The 14,019-nt window shown below is 41.5% G+C and overlaps 1 pseudogene; it reads right to left on the reverse strand.

Moving 5' to 3' along the window:
• Positions 1-997: 997 nt before the first annotated feature.
• The window catches only part of LOC137206543 (large ribosomal subunit protein uL15-like), a 62,447-nt pseudogene continuing 49,425 nt past the window's right edge, over positions 998-14,019 (reverse strand).

The raw sequence follows: 14,019 nt of genomic DNA on the forward strand, positions 1-14,019 counted from the left end.
TGAGACATAAAGCATTCTCAAATTGATATGCGTTAGTATAAACATAAGTAAACAAAATAAAAGGCATTATCTTAACATGTAATCTTGGATTTTCAATACTGAAGTGAGAAGGATGCCTCTTTTGGTTTTGTTTTACGTGGTCTTGCCCTTATTCTCAACACATCTTAATTAGAAGCTGTTATTGTGCAAAGCACCTTATCCCCACGTCTAAAGCGCATGGTATTCTTGGACCTGAAGTTCTGCCTGCCTTACACTTCATTTATCCAGGTGGTTACAAGGTTTTTAAGCCTCATTTCAAAGTCAAGGGTAAAAGCTCTCCATAATTTTTCTTTCTCCAAAAGGCTGTGCAGAGGACAGAGCCTGGGGAGAGGGGAAATGCTACCATAATGTAATTATCTTTACAGTTGGCCGGTCAGAAGGCACCACTGCCCAGATTGAATGATGTAAGAGGAACACTCTCACTTTGATTCATACATATGGTTAGGATATTAAGAAGCAGCAAAATTCCCATTTGGGGTGAGGGAGTGGGGAGCCTGTGATCTAACAGACAGTCTACTACTGGTCCTAGGATGTAGGACTTAAAATACTCTGTGTATATTTTGGGGAAATGTTTTTTTTTAATTTAATTTTTATTAAAAATAGAAATATAAAACATTAAAACACAGCCATATCAATGAAATCAAAGTCTCCCTCCCACCTTGGTCTCCCATTACTCTTCCCACAGACAACCAGTGTTCATGGTTTCTTATGTATTTTTTAATATATTTTCTATGCATTACAAGCATATGTATGTCAGTATATCCCTTTTTTAACATAAAAGGGATAAAACTAAGCACACTTCTGTATATTGCATTTTTCACTTACTCACTATTTCCAGATAAATAATGCAGATCTCCCTTAATCTCTTTTTTTCTCAAATAGATGTATACTGTCATCTATAAAATGGGACAGTCTTGACCCACTTTAAAAATTTAACAGCATTCCTGTTGATGAATATTTAGGCTGTTTCCAGTCTTTCTCTTTTATGAACAATATTGCTATAAACCTCTTTGTGCATATATCTTAATGCACAAAGGGGTCCCCAAGCCAGTCGGCCGTGGACCAGTATCGGATCTCGGCCTGTTAGGAACCAGGAGAAGGTGGTGAGCGGCGGCGAGCGAGCGAAGCTTCCTCGCTCCCCATCGCTCACATTGCCGCCTGAACCACCGCTGGCATTACCGTCTGAACCGTCACCCCCCCCCACCCCGTCCGTGGAAAAATTGTCTTCCACGAAACCCGTCCCTGGTGCCAAAAAGGTTGGGGACCGCTATCTTAATGCATTTCTGCAAGGATAAATGTAGGGGAAGGTAAATTCCTGGTAGGTCATAGGATTTGTATCTGACAGTTTGTATAGTTGGGGCTAACTTGCCTTCCCAGAGGCTTCCCTGCTTTGCACACTTTGGTCAAGCTCTCCTCAATAACACCGTCTGTTATTAATATCTTTATATTTTCCAGCCTGTGAGGCGAAAATTAGGGTCTCATTGTTATTTTAATCTGCATTTCTTTAATTATGAGAGAGGTTAGGGATATTTTCATATGTTAATGAGCCGTTCGATTTTTTTGTTTTGTTTTTCCTCCTGTGAACTGCTTGCTTGTGTCCTTTGCTGATTTTTCTACTGGGACCTGGGCCATTTTTTATTTCTTTGAAAGAGCACTGATTCGATGAAAGAAATTGATCCTTCTATCACTGGCAGTACAGAAGTATTTTTCTTTCAGCTTATTATTTTTCTTTTGACTTTATTTATTATGGCTGGGCAGAATCTATTTGTCCTGATTTATTCAAATTTCCATAATTGTTCCTAAAGGACAGCTGGTCCTTTGGATCTTTCACCTAATGTCTTCTTAGTTCTTTGATTCATTCATTCAACAAATATTTATTGAGTTCTTAGTATGTGTCAGGCATCGTTTTAGGTTCTGGAAAGACAAATAAAATAATCACAAACCTTTGTCCTCTAGGGGCTAGTGAGGAAAGTGAGATAGTCAAAAAGGAAGAAAAGTAAAATAAATTGAATGTTCAATGATGATAAATGCTAAGGAGAAAATAAAGCAAGTGAAAGGAATCAAGGTCTCATGGGGTTGGGGGGATAGGTAGGGTGACAGTTACAAATTTTGAATTTTCAAAACCTTATTGTGAAGGTGACGTTTGATTAAAGATGTGAAGGGGACAAGGAAATGAACCACATGACTATCTGGGAGAAAAGCATTCGGCTAGGAAAACAGCAGGTGCAAAGGGAGCATGATAGGAACAGCAAAGTAGTCAGTAGGAATTGAGGTCGGAGATGTACTGGGGAGGAGGGCAGATCATTGGTCGTTGTCATTGTGAGGGTAGGAGGTGGGAGACCAGTGTGGAGGCCACAGTTCTAATCCAGGTAATAAGTGATGGTTGCTTGGACCAAGGTGGTAGCAGGGGAGGGTTGAGAAGAGGTGGGATTCTGGATGTATCGCGGAGGAGGAGCCAGTGGGCTCTAGTGAAGGATGTGTATGGGATATGACAGAAAGGGGGGAGCAGAGGGTGCCTTCAGTTTGGGTCTGAGAAATGGAAGAATGGTGTCAGCATTTACTGAGACCGGGAAGGGAGAGATTTAGAGGCACATGATCAAAAGTCCAGTTTGGGACATGTTAAGTTTTAAATGCCCATTAGGACATCAAGAGCAGAGGTTGAGTAAGCAGTTGAACATATGGTTCTGAAGTTCAGGAGAGTTCTAGGCTGGTACTAAAATTTGGGAGTCTTTAGCTTAGAGATACTGTTTAAAGTCATGAGGATGAAAGCACTAGAAAATGAACCTAGATAGAAAATAGAAAAGTGGCAAGAAAACCAGGAGTATGTGGGTTTTTTATGGCCACAGTATGGCCAATAGGCTCTGATACTTAAGGTGAATAAGAGGCAAGCCTAGGAAACTGTGTACCAGGCAGAGGGAGCAGCGTGTGCAAAGGCCAGGAGTGAGGAAAAGCATGGTCTAGATCAGGATTGTAAACTGAGGGTTGGCAGGCCTCATCTGGCCCACTAATATCTTTTGTTTGGCTCATCCAGTTTTTCGTTTGTTTGTTTTAGTGGAATTAGTTGCCAACATTTGAAGATAGGGAGATTTCACATTTAAAACAAATTCAGAAACCTGTCATCTCTTGAATAATGTGTATTTCACAACACTGGCTCACATTCCCCCAGAGGCAAGGACTGGCCATTGCTAAGTGGCTGCTGCCCACTTCGAAAGCATTATGTGGTTTGCTGCAGGAGCCCCCTAGCCTGCCTCATTCATTTGAGTTCCAGGTGCAAAAAGCCATGTCCTTCAGCTTACAAACTGGAACTTCTTTCAGCCTGCACTCCTCCTCACCCCACCCCAGGACCAGGCGTGGTGGCTTCCGTTGGGAGCACCTCCAGGCTGGGGGTACATCCTGATTCTGTGACTCACTGTGCAGTCTGAGTCAGTTCTACAATTAAGGTGACTGACTGTCCAGGTTGACCCAGAACTGTGGGGTTTCCCAGGATATGGGACTTTCTGTGCTAACACCAGGAAGGACCCAGGCAAACCAGGACAAGTTGGTCCCCCATCACTCTAAACCCACCTGGCCCTCAAAGGTGAATGGTAGACATCAAAAATCCTCATGTTTTCCCCTAAGATACTGACATGCTCTTTAAAACTCGTAGAAGGTGAAACTTGAGAGAGAACAAAAGACTAGCATTTGAAATCAAATTTTTATGACAGTGAGAAATTACAAACAAGCCTTGATGATGATGATCATTATTATGATTACTACAGTTATAATAATGATAGATGACACTACACGCCAGACCCTGGACTAAGCATTTTGCATGCATTCACTCACTTCACGATAGGAGAAGCCCCATGAGGTAAGGACTGTTAGCCCCCAGTGCAGGTAGAGAAGTGGAGTCTGTCAGTGTAAGGTCACAGGGCTAGTAAGTGACAGAGCCAGGATACAAACCCAGGTCTGTGTGTCTCTGAAGTCTGCACGATTTTGATCAGTGTCAAAACTCCAAACAGAGACTTCTTTAGGTGGCTGCCGTTGTCTGGATTGGTCGCATGCTGGACAAAGCACCTACCCCACAGTCGTCCAGGTCAGAACTCCCCAGCAAAGGCCACCCTGTGCCTCAGAAGTCAGCACCCAGCGAGCCTTGACGAGAAGTCACCTCCTTCCACAGCGTTCTAGTTATCTTGTTTTATGCCGAGTGGCTTAATATCCCGGCAACACAAGCCCTGGCATTTTATTTCCCCTATTTTCTGAAATTTGCAACCAAATGAGAAGCGGTTTGGGCTTCTGATTATCTAAACCACCTCATCTGCAAAGCAGAGATAGGATCAGAGTTAGCCCACGTGGCAGCTGCTCTCTTTCATGGATGTGGATTTAATTAGGCTTCTGTGTCACACAGGCTTGGGAGAGCTGTCCCTTCTGTTGAGCTTATGGAAGTTTACTTCCTTCCTCTCCTCCTGGGTTCCACAGTGGGTGGGGAGAAGGAAACTGTTTTTCTTATTCTCTGAAGCTGAGCTGTGAGTCCCAAGGATGGGCCTCTGAGCTTTTTCTTTTGTGCAAGTCATTTGACAATTTACATAGAAGTCAAAGGCATGTGCAAGACCAGTCAGAGATAACAGGGGCCTGAACACCCCTTTCATTCTCCTTTTGGGGATTCTGACATCACTGGAAGTCCAGGAAGTCTATCAGACCCCTCTGGTGAAAAATATCCTCCATATGGCTTCAACACTTTGATTCTACCCACCTCCTCTTTTGTACCCAAAACCTTGGGCCTCTGCAGCAGGCACATCCCCCAGCCCCCAACTTTCTTTCCTTCACTTGACTAAGTTCCACTCGAGCTTCAAGAAATGCCGTGGGGAGGGGGAAGGGTAAGCTGTGACAAAGTGAGAGAGTGGCATGGACATATATACACTACCAAACGTAAAATAGATAGCCAGTGGGAAGCAGCCGCATAGCACAGGGAGATCAGCTCGGTGCTTTGTGACCAGCTAGAGGGGTGGGATAGGGAGGGTGGGAGGGAGGGAGACACAAGAGGGAAGAGATATGGGAACATATGTATATGTATAACTGATTCACTTTGTTATAAAGCAGAAACTAACACACCATTGTAAAGCAATTATACTCCAATAAAGATGTTTAAAAAAAAAAAAAGAAAGAAATGCCGCTTTTCCAGGGAAACCATTCCCAATCCTTTCAACTAGGTTAAACCCTTCTGTTTCCTGGTCCCAGGGCACACACTGTAGCTACCTTCCCTTAATACCCTTCCCAGCTATAATTTGCTTAATGTCTCTCTCCTAGTCTAGAAAGCTCTATCTAAGAATAATTTTCAAAAAGTTAACAACATGACTTTCATGCAAATATCAATTGAACACATGTCAAGATTTTATTTCACTCTTTAACAAAGGAATTGGTAAAAAGGTAAAAACATATTCAAAGAACATTTTGAAGAACTGGGTATTTATAGGCATTTTGGAAAAAAAAGTCCGAATAAGATTGCTAGGTTAGATGCAAAACTGAGTAATGTCCTGTAGGACAAGAAAACTGTAACCTCTAGGGCTGCCTTTTCAACGGCACGGAAATCTACAAGGTGACATGTAACTTCATAGTATTTGGTCTCTAATCAAAGAAAAAAATAGCAAAACCAACACAGATACGTTCTCTAAGAATTAAATAAACCTTGAGTGAGCAGAGCAGTGCTCTGACATGATATTGAGAACACAGGCTATGTTTTTTGACCTTATTTCTAAATTTTAGATAGTTTTTCTTAACAGCCCCTTTTGTGTTGTTGTATCATCTAACCCAGTACTTGGCATTGGATTTTTACTGTGATCAAGATCCAGTGGAGACTTGTGAATTGCTTTCTGAAACAAAAGAATACTATGTAGCAAATTAACTTGAAGCCTGTATTAGTCAGCTCAGGCCGCTAGACGGGAAGGTTTAAACAACAGAAATTTATTTTCTCACAGTTCTAGAGGCGAGAAGTCCAAGATCAAGGTTCTGTGATTTGGTTCTGGTGAGAGATCTCTTCCTGGCTTGCAGAGAGCTGCCTTAGTGCTATGTCCTCATATGGACTTTCCTCTGTGTACATAACACACAGAGAGAGCTCTCCGGTGCCTCTTCCTATAAGGACACTAGTCCTATTGTATCAGGGCTCCACCTTTATGACCTCTTTTAATCTTTACCTCCTTATTCCGAGAACAGCCACACTGGGAGTTAGGGCTTCGACATATGTATTTTGGGAGAATACATACGTTCGGTCCATAACAAAGCCCAATTTTGAATGGAATCAGGTGTGAGTCAGGTTTATTCACTTTTATACATGACAGACCTTCAAGTCTTTTCCTTGTTCTGGATAAACTATGCAGGCTTCATCATTCAGCTGGTGCCTATCCCATGACTATTATCACTCTTTCTTCTGGATATCCACAAGTTTGTAGAGATCAGTATTAAGCAGTGCAATAAAGCTTTTCTCTTCTTATGTGGGACCCAGTAATATCTACTGGTTAAGACAGTGTAGCAAATATCTGTCATTTCTGTCCACTTATCCATCCTCTCTTCCTCTGTTATCAAATGTTCCTTTATCGGCTGAGGCACCACAACTTCCCTGCTCTCAATCCATGTGATTCAGAAGGAGTTTACTCTGTTCTTACTTCCAGCAGTAGCCAAGAGATTCAGGCATAGCCAGTCAGAGTATACAACCCCCAAACCTGATTGGTTTATGGCTGGACATGTGATTTAACCTGGGACAATCCAGGTCTTAACTAGGACTTTTTCTGTAGCTACCAAGAAACAGTCTTTGTCCTTTCTTTCAGGGATGCTCAGCTTTTATAACATAAGCCTGAAGGAGCTAGTGGCCATTTGTGCAGCCTTGTGATGATATCTGAGAATGAGGCTATTGAATGCTGGCTTCCCCCAATACCACCAACACAATTTGCTGATAAGACAAAGTTGATTTTTACCACTAGAGGAGAGAGCACTACCTTGCTAGAATCTTAGTAGCATCTCAGAGGAGCGAGGACAAAATTGAGATATTTATTGAGATTTTGAAGTCGATTTAAGGTGAATCTCTAATGTGGGGACTTTGTTAGAATTAGTAGGGATTGTGATATAATAATTTAGGATTGGTAGACACAGCAGGATGAGAAATTCGAGATAAGGGGTTCAAAGAGTCTTGGGTATAAACTATTGTTTAATGCTTTCTATTGAAGAATTGATGGGTCTTTCATGAAGTTCCTTGAATGAATAATAAAGTTCTTTGCATCTTTTATCTTGCTGGGTAAAAGTTTTCTGGAACAGTAAAATTAGGTCGATGAAGACAGGAAAATAGTCAAGTCATGATAATGTAGACAGTAAGCTGTGGCTATAGGTGGTGGAAGGCGGAAGGATGAAAGAAATGATTCCTGTTGGCATTTAAATTTCTGGGGGGTCATAAATTAGAGCTTTGGGATTCACATGTACATACAACTATATATAAAATAGATAACCAACAAGAACCAACTGTATAGCACAAGGAACTCTACTCAATATTTTGTAATAACCTATAAAGGGAAAAGAACCTGAAAAAAAAGATGTATGTATGTATAAGTGAATCACTTTGCTGTACACCTGAAACTACCACAACATGATAAATCAACGATATTTCAATAAAAACAAATAAAATAAATTTCTGAATCCAGAAATACTGAAGCCAAAATATGGGTGATTGAATCACTTTTTCTTTGCATTAGAATTACACGTGCATCCTTTACCATGCAACCACAACACGTCCTAATAAAAAATGTGGAGTCTCTTTCTTAGCCCCACTGGTGCTGGGCTAGTCACATGACTGGTCTTGGCCAACAGAATGTGGGCAGGAGTGATGGCTGCCAGTTCCAAGCAGAGACCCTAGAGCATTCGTATTTCTACTACCCATTTTAAGCTCCTGTGGTCAGCCATGAGATGATCCTCCCCAAGTTGCCACTGTGGTTTCTGCAGGGCCGCGGAGTGAAGACCCATGGAGTAATCAGGACCAACCAGATGTCCTGAATCCAATCTGGTTCAACCATGTCCAACCTGTATCTGCCAAAAAGCTGCCCCATGGACCTATGAGAAAGAAAAACAAAGATTTGTTGTTGAAAGCTACCGAGATATGGAAGTTGTTTGTTACACATTAAAAAATGACTGATGGCACTTCCCTGGTGGCGCAGTGGTTGAGAGTCCGCCTGCCGATGCAGGGGACGCGGGTTCGTGCCCCGGTCCAGGAAGATCCCACATGCCGCGGAGCGGCTGGGCCTGTGAGCCATGGCCGCTGAGCCTGCGCATCCGGAGCCTGTGCTCCGCAACGGCAGAGGCCACAGCAGTCAGAGGCCCGCGTACCACCAACCCCCCCCAAAAAAAAAATGACATTCAGAGTTTACCCTTGGACTTTTAGGTATATGATCCAATAGATTCTCCATACTGCTCAAATCAATTGGAGTTGGAGTTTTGTTATTTATTAACTAGAAGAGTTTTCTCCATTAGTGTCTTTTTATGACCTTGTATCACTTTTTGGCTCACAGGAGCCTCTGTGACACCCCGGGTCTTTCTCAGGGAAATCACAGCCAAGCCTGATCCTCTCCATTCTCTTCTTGAGCAATTGATTTTTTAAAAGCAATATTTATCCCTGTTAATGCTTATCTTTTGGCTTGTGCCCAATGTTTCAGTCTAGTGAGATCTTTCTCAGTTTGATTCTTTCATTCTGGGGCTTAGCTGTCTCATTCAGCATTTTGTCAAACACAAATTGGATCAGCAGGGCCACGAGAGCCTCCTCCAAGCCCTTGATTTCTCTGTAATGATCTTGCAGTGTTGCACTAAAGACCAACCTCAAGATTGACCCCAAACCACACAAATGATCATTTAGGCCGGGTATTCTAGATGAAGCCCATAGGACAGAAATGTCTTTCAGCCTTTTTTTTTTTGCCACCTTAATGATCTGAGAGAAGTTGAAATCAGGAGATACTATGTAGCAGCTGCCTGAAGCACTATCTTCCCAGATAATATTTTCCAAATCTACCGCAATGGAGTGACCCACTTTTCAAGCCAGTGGGTTGGAATCTGTAAATCTCCTGAAAAAAATAAAATTGCCCAGCTCTTGAGTTCTAGTCCTGCCCATGATGTAAAGCAGTTGACCTTGAGTGAGTCACTGATAGCTTTCCTGTGACTCTCTGTTACCATAACTTAGATAGCATTTGTAATTACTTCTTAAAGTTCAAAAGACCAAGGCAGATATAAACGTATCAATTTATGCAAACCTATCTTTGTCCCCCTAGACTGTTTATGTACAAGGATTTTAAAAATCTGGGGAATATGCTTCATATCAGAGTTTCTGTAATACATCCCCGGATCCAGCAGTTCACTGTGTTGTAATTTTCCGTTAGCGTGTGAATTTGTCCTGCTTATCTCTGGGCTTTCTGAGAGAAAGAATCAAGTTGATCTTGTTATCGAAATACCTGACATTGTTTCTGGCACATAGTGGGCACTCAGTAAATATTTGCATGGTTGAATAAATAGAAGTTCTTCTTTAGTTGTGTGTGTACATGTGTGTTTCTGCATGTGTCTGTGTGTGTTCATGTTGGAACAGCTGGATGATGTTCGTCATTTGCCTGAAGCACTGGATAATGTTAAATTTAAATTAAAATGTACTCTTGGGTGAGTACCTCTTCAATTTCATGGTTGATTCCTTTGTGACTGACTTATTAAGCTAAACCAGGAGTTGAAAACTAAAATACCTTGAGGGGCCAGGAAGGAAACATAATAAACCAGGATGGTTAGGTACAACTGAAACATACCCAGTATCTTCATGGGAATGGATACCCAGCATTGCTAGATATTCTCTTTTTTCAGAGTAGGATTTTAGTTTTAAAATGTGCTTTTAATAAATGTAAAAACTCCTGATTTAAAAATTGTTTAGAATTCAGAAGTGCTAAGACATAATTTCTAAAATATTATGTGGGCCAAATAAATAAAATATATCTGCAGCCTAGAGCCAACTCACAAGCCATCAGTCTGAGAAAGGGAGTTAAATGTTCTCCACCCGTAATGGTATCTTAGTTTGCAATGAATATTTAATTTACAGTGAACAACCTTGGGTAATAACAAATACTGTGTTTATTGTTGAACAGTACAAATCCTATAAAATTGATAGAGATTCAATATAGGCTCAATTTTGAGGCCTGAGTTTAGATTTTAGTGGGCTTACATCACAAAGGGTTTCCCAGTTAACACTTTACAGAAAAGATTATGGAATTAAAGATCAATTTTTAGCAATTTGCACTAGTATTTTACTAAATAAAATAGCTACCTTGAGTCAGTTGTCTCCAGATAATTGATCTCCATTACGGTTGAAATAATGGAAGGTCTGTCACCCTTGAAAAGCTCCCTATCACACCCCCTGACCTTGCCCCACCATGTTCTCAATGGTTAAACATTAATATTCATAGAGGGAGATGGGTCTCTTAAATGCTTCTGGCTTTCAGCTCATCAATTATTGTTCTTGGTTTATCCCACTCAGTTTAGTAACTACTAGTCAAGCATGTCAGAATTCTCTTATGTATTTACCAAGATAGAAACCGGAATCTCTCCTTGGAAAAATGACCACGTAATCAAACCCTACAACTTCCAACAAGCAGAAATCCATCTGAGGGTTTCATTTTATTAACCATTAATTGAAAAACATATTTAATATTCATGCCTAATTGACCCTAGATACCAAATGGATCAAGCATCGTATAGCATTTTTTAAAAAAAGTACAACAAGATATTCATATAACTCTGCAAGTAATGTCTAAAAGGACCACTGTATCTAGGATGTTGCCTCCCTATGAGAATTAAGAGAGAATTATAGGTTCCTGAGAATGAGAACTCCAGTGAGGAGAGAAGTGGTTGAGGAAAGACAGGGTAGAAGTGACTGGAGTAAAAAAGGTAGGGTGCTCTCCCACAGCAGGGATCTGATCTTCATGCAATACCTGTCAATTTGTAGAGAAGGGTGGGGATGCTCTATTGAGGATGATTTCAAGACCATGTACTAATTCTGAGGGATGGAGTGCTGTAATTGATTAGTAATGTCTGCAACAGGTATAGGAAGAAGAAATGGCACTACACATGTACTGTAAAATAAATAAAACTGAATATTTGCATAGGATTATTGCAAGTTCCAGTTTGCCTGGAGCAGTCTCAGTTTATGCTTGTCATAAATCAGTTAATCCCTGTTAGTTATGCACAGTACCCCTCTGTTTTCAAGAGTGTCCTAGTCTGGATAGTAAGTTATCTATAGCCACTCAGGAAAGATTCTTGCATAATTTTTATTAGTTTATTTTGTTTACTCAAGAAATATTCCTAAATCTCTTCTGTTAGGCCCTGATCACTAGTTATTAGCCACCACCTTCTTTTTGGGGGCCAGGGTTTTCTCAATATTCTGCTCAAAATATCTCAACACAACACAGCCTTTATTTCTTTAGACACAAGCATGAGTCCACACTTCCCATCTGAAGCACTCTCTGGTATATTCCGGAACACAGCCATGAGATCACACTCCTCAGCCAGTCCTGTATCTCTGATAATTCTCCCGTTCTACCTTCCCAAAAGAGCTACTGAAAAAAAATATCTCTCTTCTGAATGGAGCTCCTTTGTATTTCTGCCATACCAGGTATCCTATGTCAAATAATGTTGATCTCCATAAAGCCCAGATTAGCCAAAGACTAAGGAACATATATATCTCAGTTGTTTTTCACAGCAGATTCCTGGGAGTTTAAAATCTTGGATTCTGTCTGGATTTTCCAGCTCGTTTCCCAAGGGCAGAGCCTGGGTCCTCTAACAAAAACACCCATCGCAACTGAGGATCTTAGCTGGATTTGCTCTCACGGACATACCAGTCAATTTGCTTGCTGTAACCAGGCTTTAAGAGAAGCCAGATTACTCAGCGTCAGCAGTATTAACATTTGGGGCTGGATAATTCTTGGTTTGTGGTCTGTGTATTTTTGGATAGGCAGCATCTCTGCCTCTACGCACCAGGTGCTAGTAGCGCTCCCTCTCCCCCAGTTGTGACAACAGAAATTTCTCCAGATATTGCCAAACATCCCCTAGAGGTGAGGCAAAATTGTCACCTGTTGAGAAATACTGGGATAGGCACTCTGAATATCAAGACAAATAAACCATACTTTCTGGTCTTGAGCAAGTACGTTACGAAACTTTAAGTGCCCTGTTACGAATTTGGCAAAAGTACTGTGGAGCCAGAGACTGAGGGATGAGTTTCTTCTTGGACAGTCAAATGAGCTTTACAGAGGATGTGCCTTTGGGGCTTCAGGTGATCATTCAGTGTTCCCCAGGTGGGAGAGAAAGGAAGGACATTCCAAGTAGAGGAATAGCCTATGCAAAGGGGCTCAGATATGAAGGCAAGTAGCATATTTGAAACAGAGTAAGAAGTTTAGAGAGAATGGAGTGATGGATACACTGGGGAGAGAGGGATTCAGGGATAGGACGGGGATCTAGATTTAAGTCTGATTTGGAAACTTGCTAGGATATGGATCTGGAGTTCATTAACTGGGCAGCAGGGAATCACAGAAGGCTATTAAAAGGAATATGGCCAGATCTGGGCTTTAGAGCGATCACATGGGTGTTGGTTAGAAGCAGGGACATCAAGGTTAACGACATTGTCTTTGGAATCAGGCTGCCCTGGGCTGGGATCTTGCTTCACCATCGAGTAGCATGCGGGACCTTGGGCAAAGCCATTTCTTTTCCCTAAACCCCTGTTTCTTCCTCTGCAAAATGAAGATGATAATCCTACCTACCCACTGGGTTGTTGTGAGGATTAAACAAATTAACCCATGTAATGTGCTTAAGTATCTCGATGTAATTGAAACTCATTAAATAATTACTTTTTAAGATTGCCAGGTGGTGTGGGAGTTTGAGACTGAAGGCAGGGAGACCAGTTTAGAGGAGGTAGTGAAACATGATGGGGACATGAGCTAGCACAATGATTGGGTGATGGAGAGGAGATTAATTATCTCCCGCCTGAACTGAGTTGACTCAAGAAATTGACATTCTCCAGGGTCCCAGCAGCAAGACATCCAGTTCTCCAAACAGATGCCCCATCCCTCGGGTTCCTACCACATCCAGCTCTGGACAGCCCTCTGCAGAAATTTTCTGCCACCTACAACGTCCCTGACAGTGTAAGCCTGTCATCTGAGAAAGTGTTAATTCAATGAGGATCCATAGGTGGAGGGTACATCTTCATATCATTCTGCCTTGTCTGTATTTTCCTGTTCTTTTCTGCAGCCTGCCTTCTGTTCTGAGGAAGAAGGGCTACAAATGACCTGCTTCAGGACCAAATAACAGTTTAATAAAGTGGAGATTCATTAAGACAGGGCTGATCGCGACTGCAGTTTCCAGAATGGAGAAACAGCCCAGAGGATTTCGATTCTCTACCAGTTTTCTAACCTCAGTTTACAAAGCAGAATCAAGTTCTGGAAACCACAGAACAGAATGAAATAATGAAACTACTGGCTTTTAATCACTGGTGGAACCATGAGGAGTTAGTAGACCTCTAACATTATCATTTAGTACTCTCTTTTAAAGAGAAGTTTCTATATCAGTGACACATAGCCTGATGTGATTGCTATTTCCTTTCATTTTCGAAATGTATTCATCCTAAGGTATTTTTAAAAAACAAACTATGCGCCATGACAGTGCCAGGTATTGGGAAAACAGTGATAAGACCAACCTAGCCCTTGTTCTTGTGGAGCTTACCTTCAGGGAGAGCCAGACAACAAAGAAAGAACTACTAAGAAAAAATCCGTGGCAATTACTAAAAAAGGAGATGAGCCAGCTGCTCTTTATGGAGCTAAAGGAAATGGATCCCAATTTTACACGATTCTCCGGTTTTTTTTTTTCTTTCAGATCATAAACGTTATGAAGCAGACAGACAATTTCGTATCCACCTCTGGCAGTTTGGGGAATTGACTTAAATTGATTGAGTCA

The sequence above is a fragment of the Pseudorca crassidens genome, chromosome 15, assembly GCF_039906515.1.
Source record: "Pseudorca crassidens isolate mPseCra1 chromosome 15, mPseCra1.hap1, whole genome shotgun sequence".
NCBI lineage: Eukaryota > Metazoa > Chordata > Mammalia > Artiodactyla > Delphinidae > Pseudorca > Pseudorca crassidens.